The following is a 16891-nucleotide window of genomic DNA, read 5'->3' as shown; positions in this document are numbered from 1 at the left end:
GAACAAGTGACGGAACTCCCAGAGTCCAAAGGCCCAAGGACCAGGAGCTCTGATATCCAAGGGAAGGAGAAGGTAGATGTCCCAGCTCAAGAAGAAAGAGAGGAATCGCCCTGCCTCCACCTTTTTTGTTCCATCCAAGCCCCCAACAGATTCGACGAAGAACGCCCACTCCTGTAAGTGTGCATCTCTTCCCTAAATCGCCCAGATCAAAGGCTAATTTCTGCCAGAAACACCTTGACAGACACACCCCAGAATATTGTTTTACCAGCTACCTGGGTGTGCCGTAGACCAGTCAAGGTCACACATAAAATTAACTATCACACCATCTTTAGCAGAGAGCTGAAACCAAGATTAGCGGAATAGGAATGGTCCAGGGAAAGGAGTTCTGAAACGTTCACGTCACTTCAATTGGAAGAATCCCCAAGTGAGACTGAGCCCAGAGAAGAGGTTTCTTCTTTTGACCATGGCTCTAAAACACCTACTATGCCTCCATGGATCACTGGTGACCACACTGGGAAACGCGATGCCTGGTGGCAGTCGGTGCCCCGTAGCGTGCGGCCTGGCACGGAGCAGGTATGGAGGGTCAGCAGAAGGGCACTTGTATGCGAGTCTCTGAGAGACCCCCTGGGAACCCCAAGAAATCTCTTGGGATGAGAGATAATTTCTCTGCAAGAAACTGTCAGCAGTTGGGGGCAGTTCACCGATGGCGTCTGATCATTAGGGTTTCTTTGGCATCTTTTATATCCATAGCTGATGAAACCTGGCAAAATTCAAGCTACCCCATCACAGTCTGAACGGTAAAATGCCTCCGGATGGGCTTCAGTTCTGGGATATTAATCTCACCACCGCTCACCAGCATGGGAGCTGCGGGAAGTTCTGAATCCTCTCAGAGCCCCCTTGCCTCCTGTCTATTATGAGAGTCCTCATGTCTCCCATGCAAATGTGTTAAGAGGACTAAAGACAATACGTGGAACCCTACGTCAACTCATCTCCAGGAAGGGGCTATTTTCATCCTGAACTAACTGTGACGTACCCCTGGGCCCTGAAGTGCATGTACCCATGGTCCTGGAGTGACAATGAGCAGTATGCGTTTAACTGAGGCTCAGAGGAAGGTGAGCCTGGGCCTTACATCACACACTACACGGCAGGTGACCGCGAGCTGCCCTGCTCAGTGTTTCTGGTCCTCCCCAAGTCCTTCCTGCTCACGCTGACAGCAGAGTTGTCTGGAGGGCATCTTCCCTCCAGGGCTCAGCATGTCTCCCCACCCCCAACTTACTCATCTCCTTCCACAGGAATCTAGTCCAAACTCGTTTCCATCCCACACTGGCTGTTATGCAAAGCCAGTCGAAGGATCTAATCAAATATTAGATCTAATCTAATAATTAGATCCAGTCTAATTACCTAGGTGTCTAATTATAGAGAATTCTCAACCCTGTTGCTAAACTTCCTCAGAATGCTGTGCAGAAGCCTCTGGCACATAGTAGGTACTCAATAAATGGGACCTTCTTCTTCTTCCCCCTTGATACTCCTTGGATGTGAATTCAAGGAGGCATTGGCATCAGATGTAATGTCGCAATATGGGAAAAGCTGCTCGGTTAGCCTCATCATTTTGGAAGCCAGAGGTCAGCCCCCCAAAACTACAGGTACATCCATCCAGAGGCTTCGAAGCAGCAGAGAAAACACCAGGACCATACCCCGTCCTGGCTCTGTCACTCACCAGCTGGGTGACCTTGGGAAACTGCGTTTACCACCCAGGACAACAATTTTCTTAGTTGAAATTGATCAAGATTGAGGGATGAGAATTAATGCCACCAACTCATAGCAATGCTGCACGGCTTAAAAGTGGTAGGTGGAAACTGAGGTTGGCTTCGTTGTTTCACAGCCTCCATTAAGACCTGGAATATCACATTGAGCAGTTAAAGCCATCTGGAAAGATCTAAGTTTAACACCTGGTTCCACCATTTACGGATAACACAACTTTGGATAAATGACCTTACCTCTCTGGCCTTGGTCTCCTTATGAATTAAATGGTAGTGGGGCCGGGGGGCCAGGGGCGAGCATGCATAATAAGCATGAAACTGTTGTTCTCTCCAAGAATGTTGTCGGGATTAAATGAGATAAAGGACAGATGTAAAGACGAAGCACAGGGCTTCTTAGTTTGGGGCAGAACGGTTTCAGCTTAACCCACACCTGGCCAAGGGTTGCTATATTTGTACTTCCCTAACCCGAGATGGCATCTCACATTGTAACCTTGTTCTAGACTTCAAATAACTTGGTCAATGAGCCTGTCTCTCTCTTTCTCTCTCTCTCTCTCTCTCTCTCTCAATTTTAAAATTTCCTTTACTTTTATAACATAATGACAGTTCATATTAGAAAATTCGAAAAACAAAAACAAAAAGTCCATTATTCCGTAACTCCACGGTCTATTCAACTAACGTTTATCATTTGTCTTCCATGGGCCCAGCTCGTACGCGCCGTAGCAGTAAACAAGACAGATGAGTTCCTGCTCTCTGGAGCTGACTTTCTGGTAGGCAGAGATAATCAACGAACCAAGAAAGAAAGAAAAGAATGTTAAGCAGTGATCATTGCTATGATGAAAATAAAACAGAGCAATATGACAGAGACCTAGGTGACAGAGAGCCAGCTGCTCTAGATGAAGCAGTTAAGAAAGACCTCCCTAGGGGGCGCCTGGGTGGCGCAGTCGGTTAAGCGTCTGACTTCAGCCAGGTCACGATCTCGCGGTCCGGGAGTTCGAGCCCCGCGTCAGGCTCTGGGCTGATGGCTCGGAGCCTGGAGCCTGTTTCCGATTCTGTGTCTCCCTCTCTCTCTGCCCCTCCCCCGTTCATGCTCTGTCTCTCTCTGTCCCAAAAATAAATAAAAACGTTGAAAAAAAATTAAAAAAAAAAAGAAAGACCTCCCTAGAAGTGGTGATATTTGAACTAAGACCTGAATGAAAAGAAGCGCATTGTGCAAAGATCTGGGGAAAGGGTGCTTGAGGCAGAGGGTGTAGCCACGGCCAAATCTTGGAAGGAAAAAAGCATGATATGCGTGAGAAACAAACACACAAAAAGGTCCATGTGTCTGGACTGTAATGAGCATGGGGACGATGATGTGAGAGGACGTTGGGGACAGAGGTAGGGACTAGATTATAGCAGGCCTTGTGGGCCTGCATAAGGTTTGGGTCTGATTCAGATGCAAGTGACGGCCCCTGGAAGGTTCGCACGGCTCTAAGATCCGATGGTGGAGGCAAACTGTAAGGAGGAAGAGTAAAAGCAGGGAACCTAATGGAGAAGCTACTGCAACAGTCCAGGCAGAAGACAGAGGTGGCCTGGCTGATCATGAAATAGAAGGAGAGATGTGGGTAGGGCGGGATGTGTCTGGAAGGGGAGTCATCAGGGCTTGTTGATGGGTTGGATGTGGGAGTTCAGGGGATGTGGGGCATCAGCAGTGACTCCCAGTTCTCAGCCAAGCCACCCGCTGATGGGAAAGAGGCAGAGGCATAGGGTGTGGGAGGAATGAGGAGAGCTGGAGAAGGAATCAGGAGGTCTCCAGCTCAGCGGTGCTACCTACCCCGGAGATACCTATTAGACCTCCAAGTGGAGCTTCTGGAGATACAACTGGATATCTGAGTCTCAGGCTCAAGGATATGTGGCGACCAAAGACACGAAATCGGGGGTCATTGTCATGTGACTGATTGAGATCACTGAAAGTGAGAAAGTATGTAAAGAAAAGGGCCCAAAACAGGGCCGCGTGGCACTCTAGCTTAGAGGGTTGGAGAAGGTTTGGGAGGGAGCCGAAAAGAAGACTGAAAAGGAGCCCCCCGATCCTCCTCCACGCCTGACCCTTCCTAGTGGTATAGACACCAATTAACTCGAAATTCAACCTTGAAAAGCTAAACCATCAGGTTGATTAACGTACTTGCTTAGCTGACTTTATGCACGTAGTCGTTAGCAATTATCCTAATAAAAAGAAGCTTCATTCTGGAGTCAGGGTCTCATTCCGACTGGAGTATGAGGACCTTCACTTAACTGCGCCTTGTTTGAGGACTCATCGTTGGTGAGTTTGGTGACTCCGGCCATACTCCCTGCAACAGAAGGTGGCCTCAGGAAAAGCCCCACATGCTCTGTGGTCATGCGGGCTGCCATCCATCACAGGGCCCTTCTGTCATCCTTTCTCCCCACACAAGCCCGGCCCGGGGAATTTGGGGAATGTTCCCAGCCAGTGGGGCAAAAGCAGACTGACTCAGAATAAAATAATTACTTGTTTCTGGTCCAAGTCGCATTTTATATGAAATTCCCCCAAGGCTTTCTTACATGATGTTTATTTATTTTAAAAAAAGCAACTTAGTCTGAGTATTTCCCTGAAAGTAAAGACTCCAAGCACCCTGTTTCTATTCGTGACCTGCCAACAGCATAAAACAAATTGTCAAAGCTACAAATAACACTTGGAGGTTGATTCTAAGAAGTTACTAACTTGGGGAAACATTGGAACTGAACTTCTTGGAAACACTGAATATATAAACGCTGATGTGGAAGTTTGATTTGATGATTATGACAGAGTTTGTTTCTGTTTGTTACCTGAATTTGAGAAATCTAGAGCCCATCAAAGTTATTTGCATTAAAGAAAACTATGAATATCATCCATTGGGCCATAAACGCATTCTCTGAGGGGAAAAAAAAGCGTCCTCAGTGAACCTGCTTTTGCAACCAGTCAATGTCAACCCCGTGCTTCGGCCAAACAGGGACAAACCCACGCCGGAAAATGTCTGTGAGAACAACCAACCAACAGCAGTCAAACTCAGGTAACTACTTCACTGTAGACAATATCAACCTGCTTAGGCTTCTGAAAATCCGCCAATCCCTGTACTCAATGCTTCCCCAAGGCCCCGGACAGAGTCATCAGGGCCATCTGCTGTGTGCAAAGAGACTGCCCCTCCAGCATGGCCGTCCCTCACTACAGTAAGCCGTAAATTCAGTTTTGTCTTTTTATTTCAGGTATTGAGTGACGGTCTCATCATCACATGAATTTTCTGTGTCTCGTGCTTAAATGTGAGAGGATCGATTAACCCGTATGTTCATCGACCCTTTCGCAAGCGCTTTATATGCGCCTGTCTTTGCGCTTGGTGTTGGGGGCACAGACGGAATAGGATGCGATCGATCCCTCTCTCAGAGGAACTTTCAGGCCAGGAAGCACAAGGCTAGAACATGAATAATAATCACGGCGCGGGAAGAACCGTCCAAGGGCTACAGAGGAGGAAGGAATAAGTGCCAACGGGGAGAGGAAGACAGAGAAGCACTTCAGGGTGGTGTTTGGGTGAGGTTTCAATGATGTAGCTGTGTTCTCCAGACAAAGAAAAGGGAGAGGGTATCCCAGGGGCAGGGAAGAGAATGGGCAAAACCCCCGGAGACCTGAAAGAGCGCACCGGCCTCAGCGATGGTGAGGAGGACGGCAGACATCAGCATTCTCGGGAAGGCTGGAGGAGCAGGGAGGAGCCCGGTTGGGAAGGGTCCCCAAGGCTGTAGCCACCGGGCAGTTTGGTTTAAGCTCGTTCGACTCAGTCTTCTCCTTGATAATATAGAAATAAAGTAGAATTACCTACGCGGGGGTCACGTTGTGTTGACTGGGTAATCACAACAACCCGATGGGGTAGGTGCTGCTATTATTCCCAGTCCTCCCTCGCGAGGAAAATGGAGCCATCCAAGGGAAATAAGGCTTTGGGTTTTATGACCTGGGTTGGCAGCGACACCCAGATCGACGCCAGTGCAAGAACTTGGCATTGGGGATAGTCCGTGCTTTGGTAGATCTGAGCCACCGAGGCGCTCACTTACTTACCCGCTGATCGGACAGACGCTAACTGAGCATCTACAACTTGCCGGGCACGTTAGTGGATGTCGTTCCTGGTCTTCCAGAGCTTCTGCAATAACATCGAAAGCGCAGAGCACCAGCTATCTGCCAGGCACTGTTCTAAGCACGTCATGCTTGAGGGCGCATTTAATACTCCCAACAAAGCTATGAGGAAGGTAAATATTACCAGGCCCATTTGACAGAGAGGACACAGAGGCACAGGGAGATTAAGCGGTCTTGCCAAAATTACGTGGTGAATAGCAAAGCCGGAACTTGAACCCAGGGAGTACAGCTCCAGTAACTGAACCCTTACCAGCAGCTACACCAGTTTGTGGTCTGGGGCTACACTACTCAGAGTGGGTTCGTGAAGCCCCCCCATCCATGCCACCCGCTGTGGCCTGGGGCTTCCTTATGTGCGCTGCGGAGGCCAGCAAATAGGTTCTCCCCAGCAAGACCTTCTCAGTGAAGGAGGTGTTGGGATTGACGTTCTGACACAAACTCTTGATGTGGTCAGAGCCCGGCACCATGAGAGGCAGAGGATGAAGGAGACTTTATACAAGGGATCACAGCATACATTTGTCATTGTCATTGGGATCTGATACTTGGCGAGAAAAGGGCAGGGTGATGGGAGAGAGCGTGGGAGGGGAGCAGGGGCGTGGAAGCATCCCGGAGACATGGGGGATGGGAAGACTCGGGGAGGGAGCAGAAGCCTGGGGACGGAGGGGAATATGGACGGCAATGCAGGAAGAAGGGCGGGACCCTGGCACATTTGGGAACCAGAGAAAACATACATGAGTGTAAGGAAAGACTCCTGGCAGGTGTGTAAGGAAATTGGCCATGAGCAACTCATGGTACATGAGAATGAAAACACTTCAAGGAAGGCCAGAGGTGTTTGCTTGCCGTGCAGAACCTTCCGGAATCCCATGGTGTGGCTTTCTGCTTCGGACACCTCCAACAGGTATATGCTGAGTCTGCAATGACCCTGGCCAGTGCCAGTCAGGAGCCAAGCTGGACGGCTGGGCCCAAGGCAGTGTTACCACATTGCTTCTGTGTCACTGTGGGCCGCATCACTCACTGAACCTGGGTTGGGCCTGGAGCCACAATTGAGCACTGTGGCTCTGCAGGGTTTCCAGAAAACCCTGGAAGGCAGGAAGTAAGTCTATTGGCCGAGGGTTGAGAGAAAGAAGAGGAGAGGGAGGCAAGGACTGAACGCAGACCACTATTGCACACGTTATCAGCTCCTTTGATGCCCACACAACCCTGTGTGGAGGGAACCATGAGTCCCCTCATTACTGAGAAATGAAATGAGACTCAGCTAGCCCCGGACTTGCCCATACGGGTGCAGTAGTCAGCTCAGAGTCTCGCTAGACAAGCCTGTGCCTCCCTTTCAGAGCTGATCCCCAGACCCCAGATCATCCTGCCCCAGTCACAAAGCCCAATCCTAATTCCATCACTGTCTACTTAAAACACTGTGATGAAAGGGAAGAATGATGTAGGAAATTAAAAATAAATCGAGGGCATGAGCGAGAGAGGAAACTACTTGAACTTGGGGTTCTTGAGGATTGAAGGAAATAATGTGTGTAAAGCACCTGGCCTGCAGTCATGGTCACTGATAGCTGGGATCATTATTATGAGTGAGGCCAGGGTTTGAGACATAGTAGACATTCCATAAATACTCATGTGGTCACAATTTGGCAAAGAAGGAAAAAGAGGCGGGGCAGGATGAGGAGGGTGGGAAGAGAGAGAGGGGAGCCTAGCTGCCCCCACTCCGAGTGGGGAGGTGTGGTTGCAACCTCCCCACCCCCGCCTGACTCCCACCTTTAGTGGATTTATTTGACGTTCTGATGCTCTCTTTGCCCTGGGAGACATAGCACTAACGTCTCCAGCCGGGGCTAGGACTTTTCCAGACCCTCAGTGGTTTTGACAACGTAATGGAACAAACTCCTTTGGCAGTAATTTGCCAAGTAGGTCTTGCTACAGCAAGCTTTCGTGAAGAAGAATAGTGTTCCAGGAGCTATCAGAGGCACGAGGCATGGGTGCAGCCAACCGCAAAAATGACAAAGCATCCTAATCACTCCGCCCCACCCCGCCACCCCGTAACGCTCTCCCTGGCCCCTAGGTCACTGGTTCTCACTTCCCAGGCACCTGGAGGCGGTCTCTGCAATCACACAGGTGGCTTAGTATCGAGGCTCCCCCACTGAGTCATGGTGTGACCTTGGGTGAGGACTTTCACCCCTCCCAGCCTCCATTTCTTCATCTGTAAAATGGGACAAAACCCCCTTAAGACGATGGGAAGGAATGGGATTGGCTCGGCTTCAGAACCTGTTAATGTGAATCCAAATCCTGCTCAGGGAGGGCAGGATAACTTTGGAGCCCATCTGTTCTCAGCACTCCAGCTCAGGAGGTCTTGTTTAAATGCAACATTGTGTGTGTGTGTGTGTGAGAGAGAGAGAGAGAGAGAGAGAGAGACAGTGAGAGAGAGAGAGAGAGCATTTTTATGGGGGAGAGCTTGTAGCTGGAATCAGATGGTCCAAAAAGCTCATGATCTCCCAAACACTAAGGACCACTGTGGCTTATGGGAGGTCAGGGACCTCTTGCTTGGGCAGTTGCATTGACCACTGGCTAGAAACCACAAACTTGGGATGTGAAGTGTCTGGTATAATAGTTCTCTATGAGTAGTTTTAATCCCAGGAGAAATGACTTTACGCCTTCATGCCTCGACTTCCTCTTCTGTGAAATAAGGGAAACAAGAAACGATGTGTGTGCAGAGCTCAATGTGGTCCCCGGCACATGGTTGGTCTAGTAACCATTATGCTGTTCTCTTATCTCACCCAACTAAGCCTTCTGGGGCTGAGGCTTGGGGGCAGAAGGAGGACAGTGGGAGCAGCAAAGATTTTACTTGTCCTGTCCCAATCTAGCCTTAAATCCCCTTGTATTATTTTTTAATTATTTTTGAGAGAGAGAGAGAGAGAAAGCAAGGAATAGAGGGGCAGAAAGAGAGGGAGAGAGAGAATCCAAACCAGGCTCTGCGCGGTCAGCACAGAGCCCAATGCAGGGCTCGATCCCACAAACCATGAGATTGTGACCTGAGCCAAAATCAAGAGTCGGAGGCTTGACCGACTGAGCCACCCAGGTGCCCCACCCCTTGTATTGTTTTTTTACGGATAGTCCTTATGGGTTCTTTGGAGACACCCACTGTTAGCAAGCTCTGTCCTGTAATTCCCTTGACGGGGCAAATGCCATTGTTCCTGCCACACGTTATAACTCAGCCCTCACTCCCAGGCAGGGGTCCACCCTCAGCTTTGACTGAACTCACCTCGCCCTTCCTGGGGATCCTCTAGGGCAGAGTGTGGGGCAACCCCATGTCTTTGGCCTGTTGGGGTGGGGAGTGCAGACCGTATTCTACAGCCCCGGTGATCTCAGACTTGAGCTCACTCAGTCACCAGACAGAACCTAGTTAACTCCTAAACGCATTCTACTTTGCTGGGAGTGAAGGGTTAACAGAGGCAGAACCGGGTTCTGACCACCTCTTCTGCAAATCCAGCAGAGCGGTCTTGCGCCTCCCTTTGCGGCACGATGTGTCTTGCCTTGAGGCTTTGGAAGAACATGAGGCTAGAATAGGTCCATTTCAAAAAGAAAGTCGCATAAAATACCACGAGCATTTGCTACTGGGGCGAGGAAGGTGGGGTGCAATCAGGGACGGTTTCCTGGAGAAGGGGATATTAGAGATAGATATTAGAGGATAATACGAAGTTACCAAGCGGAGGACGGAGGGAAGGCCTTTCCAGATGGCAGAAACCTTCTGCGCAGACAGGGAGGCACGAGGAGAGCCAGGTGTATCTGGGCAGAGTATGGTACAGTAAGGAGGGACCCAGGCCAACCTAACTGATTCAGAGTTAGCTCTCTCCACTTACTAGTCGGATGACCTTGGGTGAGTAATTCAGTGTGGGCCTCTCAACTGGCCTGTTCCTGAGGCCAACGGCTGTCTAGCTTTCGAGAGCGTATCAATCCCCTGAGAGCTTTTTAGGCCTTCCCAGCAGAAGTTTCTGACTTCCGCTCAGACGTCGGACCGACGTTCTGACTCAGAACATCGGAGGTGGGACCCAGGATTCTGCTTCAGGAGGCCTGTTGGCCACACTTTGCAGACTTCAAGTGTCTCACGCTCAGGACAGGGCCCGGCACACAGCCAGTGCCCAGCAAGCAACGAATGAAGGAATCAAATTAATCAATTCCATACTACTTGCCTGGCCAGAATGCCTCTGGAAGTAACCTGTGGCTGCCTAAAATATCTCTACCCATTTCACACCACAGAGGTGGCCAAGGGCTCAGATGCATCCACCCAATCTGGAGACATTAGTCAGACCTCCCCAAGGACAAATGCTACGGTTATTTTAAGCTCGTCTATGCTGTCACTGTGGAGATGAGAGGGGGCTGGGAAGAGCTGAAAGAAAACTACTGGGAACTCCGTGCGGAAAGCAATATGGCATGAGGGTCTTAGATCAAGCCGGGGAAAGCGCACAGGGCATTGGAGTCCAGTGTCCCTGGGTTTTAGCGTGCGGCAAGTTCCTTCACCTCTCTGAGCCTCAGTGTCAGAAGGAAAATGGCAGTGATGTCACCTGCTCTGAGGACTGCTGTGCGAATTCACTGCTGGGCGGGGGGGGGGGGGGGGGGGGGGCAATCACAACTGTTTAGACACGCGCAGCCAGCAGAGGGAGAGGAGGAGCGATGGATAAATGCCGTTCCCGTGAAATAAACACAGATCGTCCCAATGGGAACAAACAGAGGCTATGTATTCAGGCCTCAGCCACCACCACTTGCATTTGGCAGAGACCCAAAGGCAGACAGGGAAGCGGAAAAGCTTCATCGTGGGAAAAACGGAAGGCTTCAGGCATTCTCTGCTCACAGGACGTCAGTGGAAGCTGGAAGGGAGCTCCCTAGAAGCCGGGTCCCTCGTGCGATTGGTTTGGGGAGCATATTCGGCGTTCTCTGGCCGGTCCTGGGTGGGAAATGGGGTCTGAAAATAGGGAAACTGGCGGTCATTGATCCAGTCCTGACCGTTCTGGGAAGATGTGCACAGGTGGTTCGGGTTGGCTTCTCGAACCGGCTCCCGCGGAGGTTGTGGGTCACAGCCCTGTCGTCGTATGTGGTCTGGCTCCTGGTCTTTGTCTATTCAGGCTCTTGCTGAGCACTCATGGTGTGTTCATTCGGCAGATATTGAATGAGCGCCCTCTCCATGTTCTAGGCGTCAAGGATGCGGCCATGAGCAGGCCAGCCCGGACCTCGTGGGCTCCCAGCACTGTCCACAGTGCTCCTCGTGTCCACGTGCTATGTCGTCAGTCCTGCGTGGCTGGTTGCTAGCACAGTGAGTTCTTTTTGGTCAAATTTCGTATTTCTTGAGAGTCTGGTCACAGGCCCTATTTTGCCCCAAGAGACAGGCTTCCTCCTCCTCACTTAGCATCGCACCTGGTGGGATGCCCAGGTTCCCACCACCACGCCGGTCACGCAGCACCCACCCCTTGCGGCCACAACTAAGTGAAGCCTGTTTGGCTTCTGCAGGCCTGGGGAGGCCCTTGGCACCCTAGCCCACACTGAGAGAACACCCCAGATGGAGAGGGCGCTCGGTCCTTTTCAGTGAAGAATTATGCTCCTTCCCCCCCAGGAAGCCTGGCGCCTCAGCTGGTTACTTCTCTTGGCTAAGCCCCAAACGTGCTTTTCCTCCCTCTTCTCACTCTCCTATCCCCATCTTTGCTGTCCCCCTGTTGCCTCCAGTCCTTAGGAATAGCGTAGTGATAGGAGCTACCCTTCCCGAAGGGTTTCACCAAACAAGGAACGCATGTTCAATTTTGCAATCCTCCCAATATCTCTGGGGGGGGGGAGGGCGGGGACGTGAACCGTCACCCCAAAGTAAGATGAGGAAATCATTAGGGGCCCCTAAAAAGATACGTTGGAGTCCTAACCCCCAGTACCTCAGAATGCGACCTCGTCTGGGCTTTACAGAAGTAATCGAGTTAAAATGAGGTCAGCAGGGTGGGCTCTATTCCAGTGTGAATGGCGTCCTTCTCACAAGAGGGAAATTTGGCCACAGACATGCAGAGAGGGAGGGAAGACGGTGTGAAAAGTCAGGGAGAAAACAGCCTTCTACCAACCAAGGAGAGAGGCCTGGAGCACCTCCTTCCCTCACACCCTCAGGGGGATCCAACCTTGCTAACACCTTGATCTAGGACGCGTGGCCTCCAGGACTGTGAGACAATCAAGCCTCCTCATTGAGGCCACCCAGCTTGACGCACTTTGTTGTGTCAGGCCTAGCAAACTTAGGCAGAAACTGACGTTCTGAGCGGCCAGAGTAACTTGCACAAACCACAAAACCAACAGGGAATAGAGTCTGGGCTCCAACGAGGCCATTCCCTGGGCTCCAGGCCAGTCCCTCTGGGTGTTCGCTCTGTTGTATCCCGTCTCTTTAGTGAATCTCTGCCCAACTTACATCTTCCCCGTCGCTGTGCCTGTCCCTGTGCCTCTGTGCCTGGCTGTCTCTCTGTCCTTCCCCCTCTTGCTTCCTCCCTCTCGAAGTCCGCACCCAGTGTTTCTCAGGAATCTCCTTCCTCAAACCTTATCCCAGGGGCACCGCTTGAGAACATCACCCCTTTCTCCAACCTGCAAAAAGTTGCACGTTGTGGACACAGGGTGCAGACAGAATGGCAAGAATAAATATTATTATTCTGAGACGTTGGCAGGAATCAATAAGAAAATATCTGTGATTTTCATTAACGACAGAGTCACGGGTATATAACATCCCTAGTGGAAGGGAACGCTGAATTTCAGGTAGAAGGTAATGAAAAATAAAGGTGTATTTTCCCCATAAAGCTTCGAAGACTCCCAATTCTACCAATAGACTCCTAGGGGGTTAAAAACCCCAGTGATACAGGCACTGAATCATATTCACGTTTGTATCCATAGCCAGCAACAAGACCCACCTTAGAGTGCCTTCTCGGTATATTCTGGAAAGAAGGAAAGCAGGCAGCTGAGGGATGCAGAGAAGAGGGAAGGGAGGGAGGTGGTTGGAAGAGACCCTCACATGCATTCACACAAACAACTTTTTCCGGCCTCCGTTTGCTGCTATGAACTGGGCCCCATGAATCCTAGATTTCTGTCCCTTTTCCTGGCAAACCCATGTGATTTGTCCTCTCAATACGGAAATGGGGAGGAACAAAGCAATATTGTAAAAAAAAAAAGAAAAAATCAAATTTATTGGCCTCCTGTAAACACGAAAAGAAAAGCAGAGATTTTTGTCAGCATTTTTATTTTAATAGAGGTACGGCCAGGGTTTATCCTGACAGACCCACCTATTCAGTTTGGCAAGGATGGTACTCCAAAGAAGCCATTGGTAGAAGAATTTGTCTGTCCCCCTTCCTTCCCAGTTCAGTTCAAAAAACCATTTCCTGGGCCTCTACCCTGTGCTCAGCTGGGAGCTACGGGCCAAGGTCTCAACCTGGAAAGCAAGTCCATAGCTCGAGGCGGCGGAACTGAGTGCAGCCCTCACATGCTGGTGACTCGGGACCACTGTCGTAGCCCTGCCTCACCAGGGCTAGGTGGGCAAGGTTGGGTTGAATCAACACAAGAACCTCATGGATGGGAGCAGCCTCTCCAAGCCTCTGGAAACTCCACGACAGCAGGGACTGGGCACCATCCATCATGTAGCAGCAGGATCTCAGGGTATTTTGAATTAAAACAGGGAGAGAAAGAATCAGTCCTGTGCTACACGCTGCCCAAACTTTGCCAGCTGGCCCCTCATTATTGGCTCCGTGGACGCTCCCGGTCAATGCTGTCTGTGTCAGGGTCAACTCCAACGTATCTGTCTTAGTCAGCTCAGACTACTGTAACAAAAATAGGCTGGTGGCTTCCACAACAGAAATTTATTCGTCACACTTCTCAAGGCTGGGAAGTCCAAGATCAAGCGGTTGGCTGATCTGGTTCCAGGCGAAGGCTTAGTTCTTGGCATGTAGAGGGCCACTTTCTCGCTGTGTTCTTACAGACCAAGAGATCATCTCTCCCACGTCTCACAAGGGCACTAATCGCATTCATGAAGACTCTACTCTCGTGACCTAATTCCTTCCCAAATGCCCCCCCCTCCAAATATCATCACACTGGAGATTAGGGCTTCAACGTATGAATTTGGGGGGGGATTGCAAAACGTTCGGTCCATAATGGTGTTCTCGCCCTGTAGGTCGTCCCACCCGTGGCCCACAATTGAGATCCTGATATGACTTCTGATCCAAGATGCCACCTCCAGTCACATTACGGGAGTCCCTTCATCTCATCAACCATGTCTCCCTGGAGAAAATACACATCATAATCTTTTACCACTGGTTTATGACAAGCCTACCAGGCTGGCCGGCCTTCTCAGCACATTGACCCCAGGCCCATGTCAAGCTTCATGTTCGGATGCTCTCTCTAGACCTCACTTCGGGACTTTGACCTTTCCTAATGGAACACTGACAAAACATCCTCTGCTATTACTCTCCAGACAGGCAAGCATCGCCCCAAGTTAGACACAGTGGCCTTTCGAGATCTGAAGCTTCCCTCTCTTCTAATTTCAAATTTCTCTGAATAGCCCCGGAAATGGCACCAGCAGATCGAGGAAACGGAGCTTGTAAGGAGCATCTTATTCAGAGGGCTCACACACCTCGGGTCTACAGAGGCGACAGCCACTTTCTATGATGTCCTTCAGTTGGGTTGACCAAGGGAGCGGGCAAGGATGAAGACGCCAGGATCAGACTGACCCCATATGGGGATGCCTGTACTGTCACATCCTCGTGGGTGACTTTGGGAATACTAACTAACGTCCCTAAGACTTAATGCCCTCATCTATAATGGAGATAATATTACAGTAGATCCAGCATATTACAGTATAAATATATAAATAAATAAATAATTTATATATATATGGCACTAAATAAATAATTTCTATATATATGGCACTACAATATACATATATATGTATATATATGTATATATGTATATATACAATATATACACATATATATATATATACACACACACACACACACACACACACACACATATATATATATATATATATGGCACTACAATTTTGTTAAAAATTGAAGGGAAAAGGGGCGCCTGGGTGGCTCAGTTGGTGAATTAGCTGACTTCGGTTCAGGTCATGATCTCGCGGTCCGTGAGTTCGAGCCCCATGTGGGGTTCTCTGCTGACAGCTTGCAACCTGGAGCCTGCTTCGGATTCTGTGTCTCCCTCTCTCTCTAGCCCTCCCTCGTTTGTGCTCTGTCTCTCTCTGCCTTTCAAAAACGAATCAATGTTAAAAAAAATTCTTTTTTAAACTAAAGGGAAAAAAAAACCTCTTAGAACAATGTTTGAACTGTGGTAAGTGCTCAACTAACTATTCAAGCAAAGTTATCTGAGTGGCATAATAACTAATACACGTGTTCTTTTTTACTCCTGTATTTCTCCTCCAGGAACTGCCTTCTTTGTTTTCCAGAAGAGGTACCCATTAAGGAGATTATGCAGGGAGAGGAGAGAGAAGGCAATGCTTCTAAAGTGGGCAAGGGTTCCTCGTAGACGGAACAAGTCGTGACAGGCGATGTAGGAGGCTGGTGGCACCTCGGGAGGTCAGGGCCTCACGCAGGAACAACAGCCTGGATTGATCCCTGACCCAGTAGTGACTGAGGTTAAATTTCCCACTAACCAGGTAGATAGAGATTCCCAATCAGCCTGAATTTAGCTTAAAGAAAATAAAGAAATGTGATCTTTTTTATTCCTGACCTTGTAAACTAAGGTGGTGGTGACGGCAATGGTAAGGCAGGCAGCAGAAAGCTACTCTTTGTTACTTTCAGGAAAAGCCCCAAAAACTGTTAGAGAAGATCAGAAAACTGGCTCTGTGAGCAGCAAGGAGGAGAGAACTGAAGGAACGAAGTAAATGGAGGGGCGAAGATAGCAAAAATTAAGGAAGAGCATCTCCAGGACTTGGCTTATGTGAGTGTCCTGGAACTGGGGTGCCTGTTAATGAACAAAGTAAAAGAACAAAAAAAAAAAAAAAACCCGAAGCATTAGTTAAAGGCGATTTATTGTAAGAGGGACACTCCCTTCCCACCCATCTCTCACTCTGCTTTTCTCTTCACTCTCATTCTCCAGGTTTCTCCACAAATCTGCAGTCTCTAATCAACTTTGTAGAAGGTTCCAGAGGGCTGCCTCCACGCAGTCTGACCCACAAGTGGATGAAACCTTAAAGGGTCCAGCACTCGCTCCCCTCTGACCCGCTCTCCCAATTCCAAGTTCCCAGGAGAGAATCTGATTGGCTCTATTCAGCCAATGGAGTGTGCCTCCTGGGTCAGCTGTCCCCTCTGGCCCAATCAGCTGTGGCCAGGCGGAGAGGGGGCCACACGCTGTGAAACATGGCTGCGGTGAGCCCGCTCACAGAGAAGGGCCACTAGCTTTACCGAGCGGGCGCCTGCCTCCACGTCTGTGCCCTGTGCCTCTCTCACCTTTCTCTTGGTGTGGACCCAATCCGCTTTGAAGCCTTTTCTATGGCTCCACGAACCAGCCTTCACACCCCCTCGGAGAATCAGCTCCTCCCTCCTCAGAGCCCCCCGCCTCCCCGGGGACACACAATGTTGACTGGCTGGCTGAAGAAATGAAATGAATTGCCTGTCAGTTTTACACTTTATGAATAGGTTTCAGCGCTCATTAGAGGCCTCTGAGAGAGCTTTCCACAGTGCCCAAAAAGATGAGATGACTTGTCTATGCCATACAGCCCGTTAGAGATGGCACAAAGGCCTCAACTCGGGTTTTATGACTCCAGAACTTCTAAAGAAACCATTAACGCCAGTCTTAGTCTCTGCCGTAGATGTCACAACCTCTCTGTTTTCAAATCTGTGAGAGATTTATTTGAATAACACTATTTGCCTTTTAAGGGATTGTGGGAGAAATAATTACTACTTATCCATTGTCTGGAAATGGCAGGTTATAAAATGTAGCGATCCAACTCAGTCTTCATTTTTAGATCTTTTGTGGA

At 49.6% G+C, this 16891-nt stretch overlaps 1 long non-coding RNA gene across 1 annotated transcript; it reads left to right on the top strand.

Moving 5' to 3' along the window:
* Positions 1 to 4678: 4678 nt before the first annotated feature.
* Positions 4679 to 5598, top strand: LOC128311390 (uncharacterized). The gene is made up of 2 exons (XR_008289786.1): positions 4679 to 4801; positions 4995 to 5598. It is a non-coding gene; the product is annotated as an uncharacterized LOC128311390 (long non-coding RNA).
* Positions 5599 to 16891: the final 11293 nt, after the last annotated feature.

This window comes from Acinonyx jubatus, chromosome A1 (assembly GCF_027475565.1).
Source record: "Acinonyx jubatus isolate Ajub_Pintada_27869175 chromosome A1, VMU_Ajub_asm_v1.0, whole genome shotgun sequence".
NCBI classification, from domain to species: domain Eukaryota; kingdom Metazoa; phylum Chordata; class Mammalia; order Carnivora; family Felidae; genus Acinonyx; species Acinonyx jubatus.
This window is presented reverse-complemented; position numbering and strand designations above follow the sequence as displayed.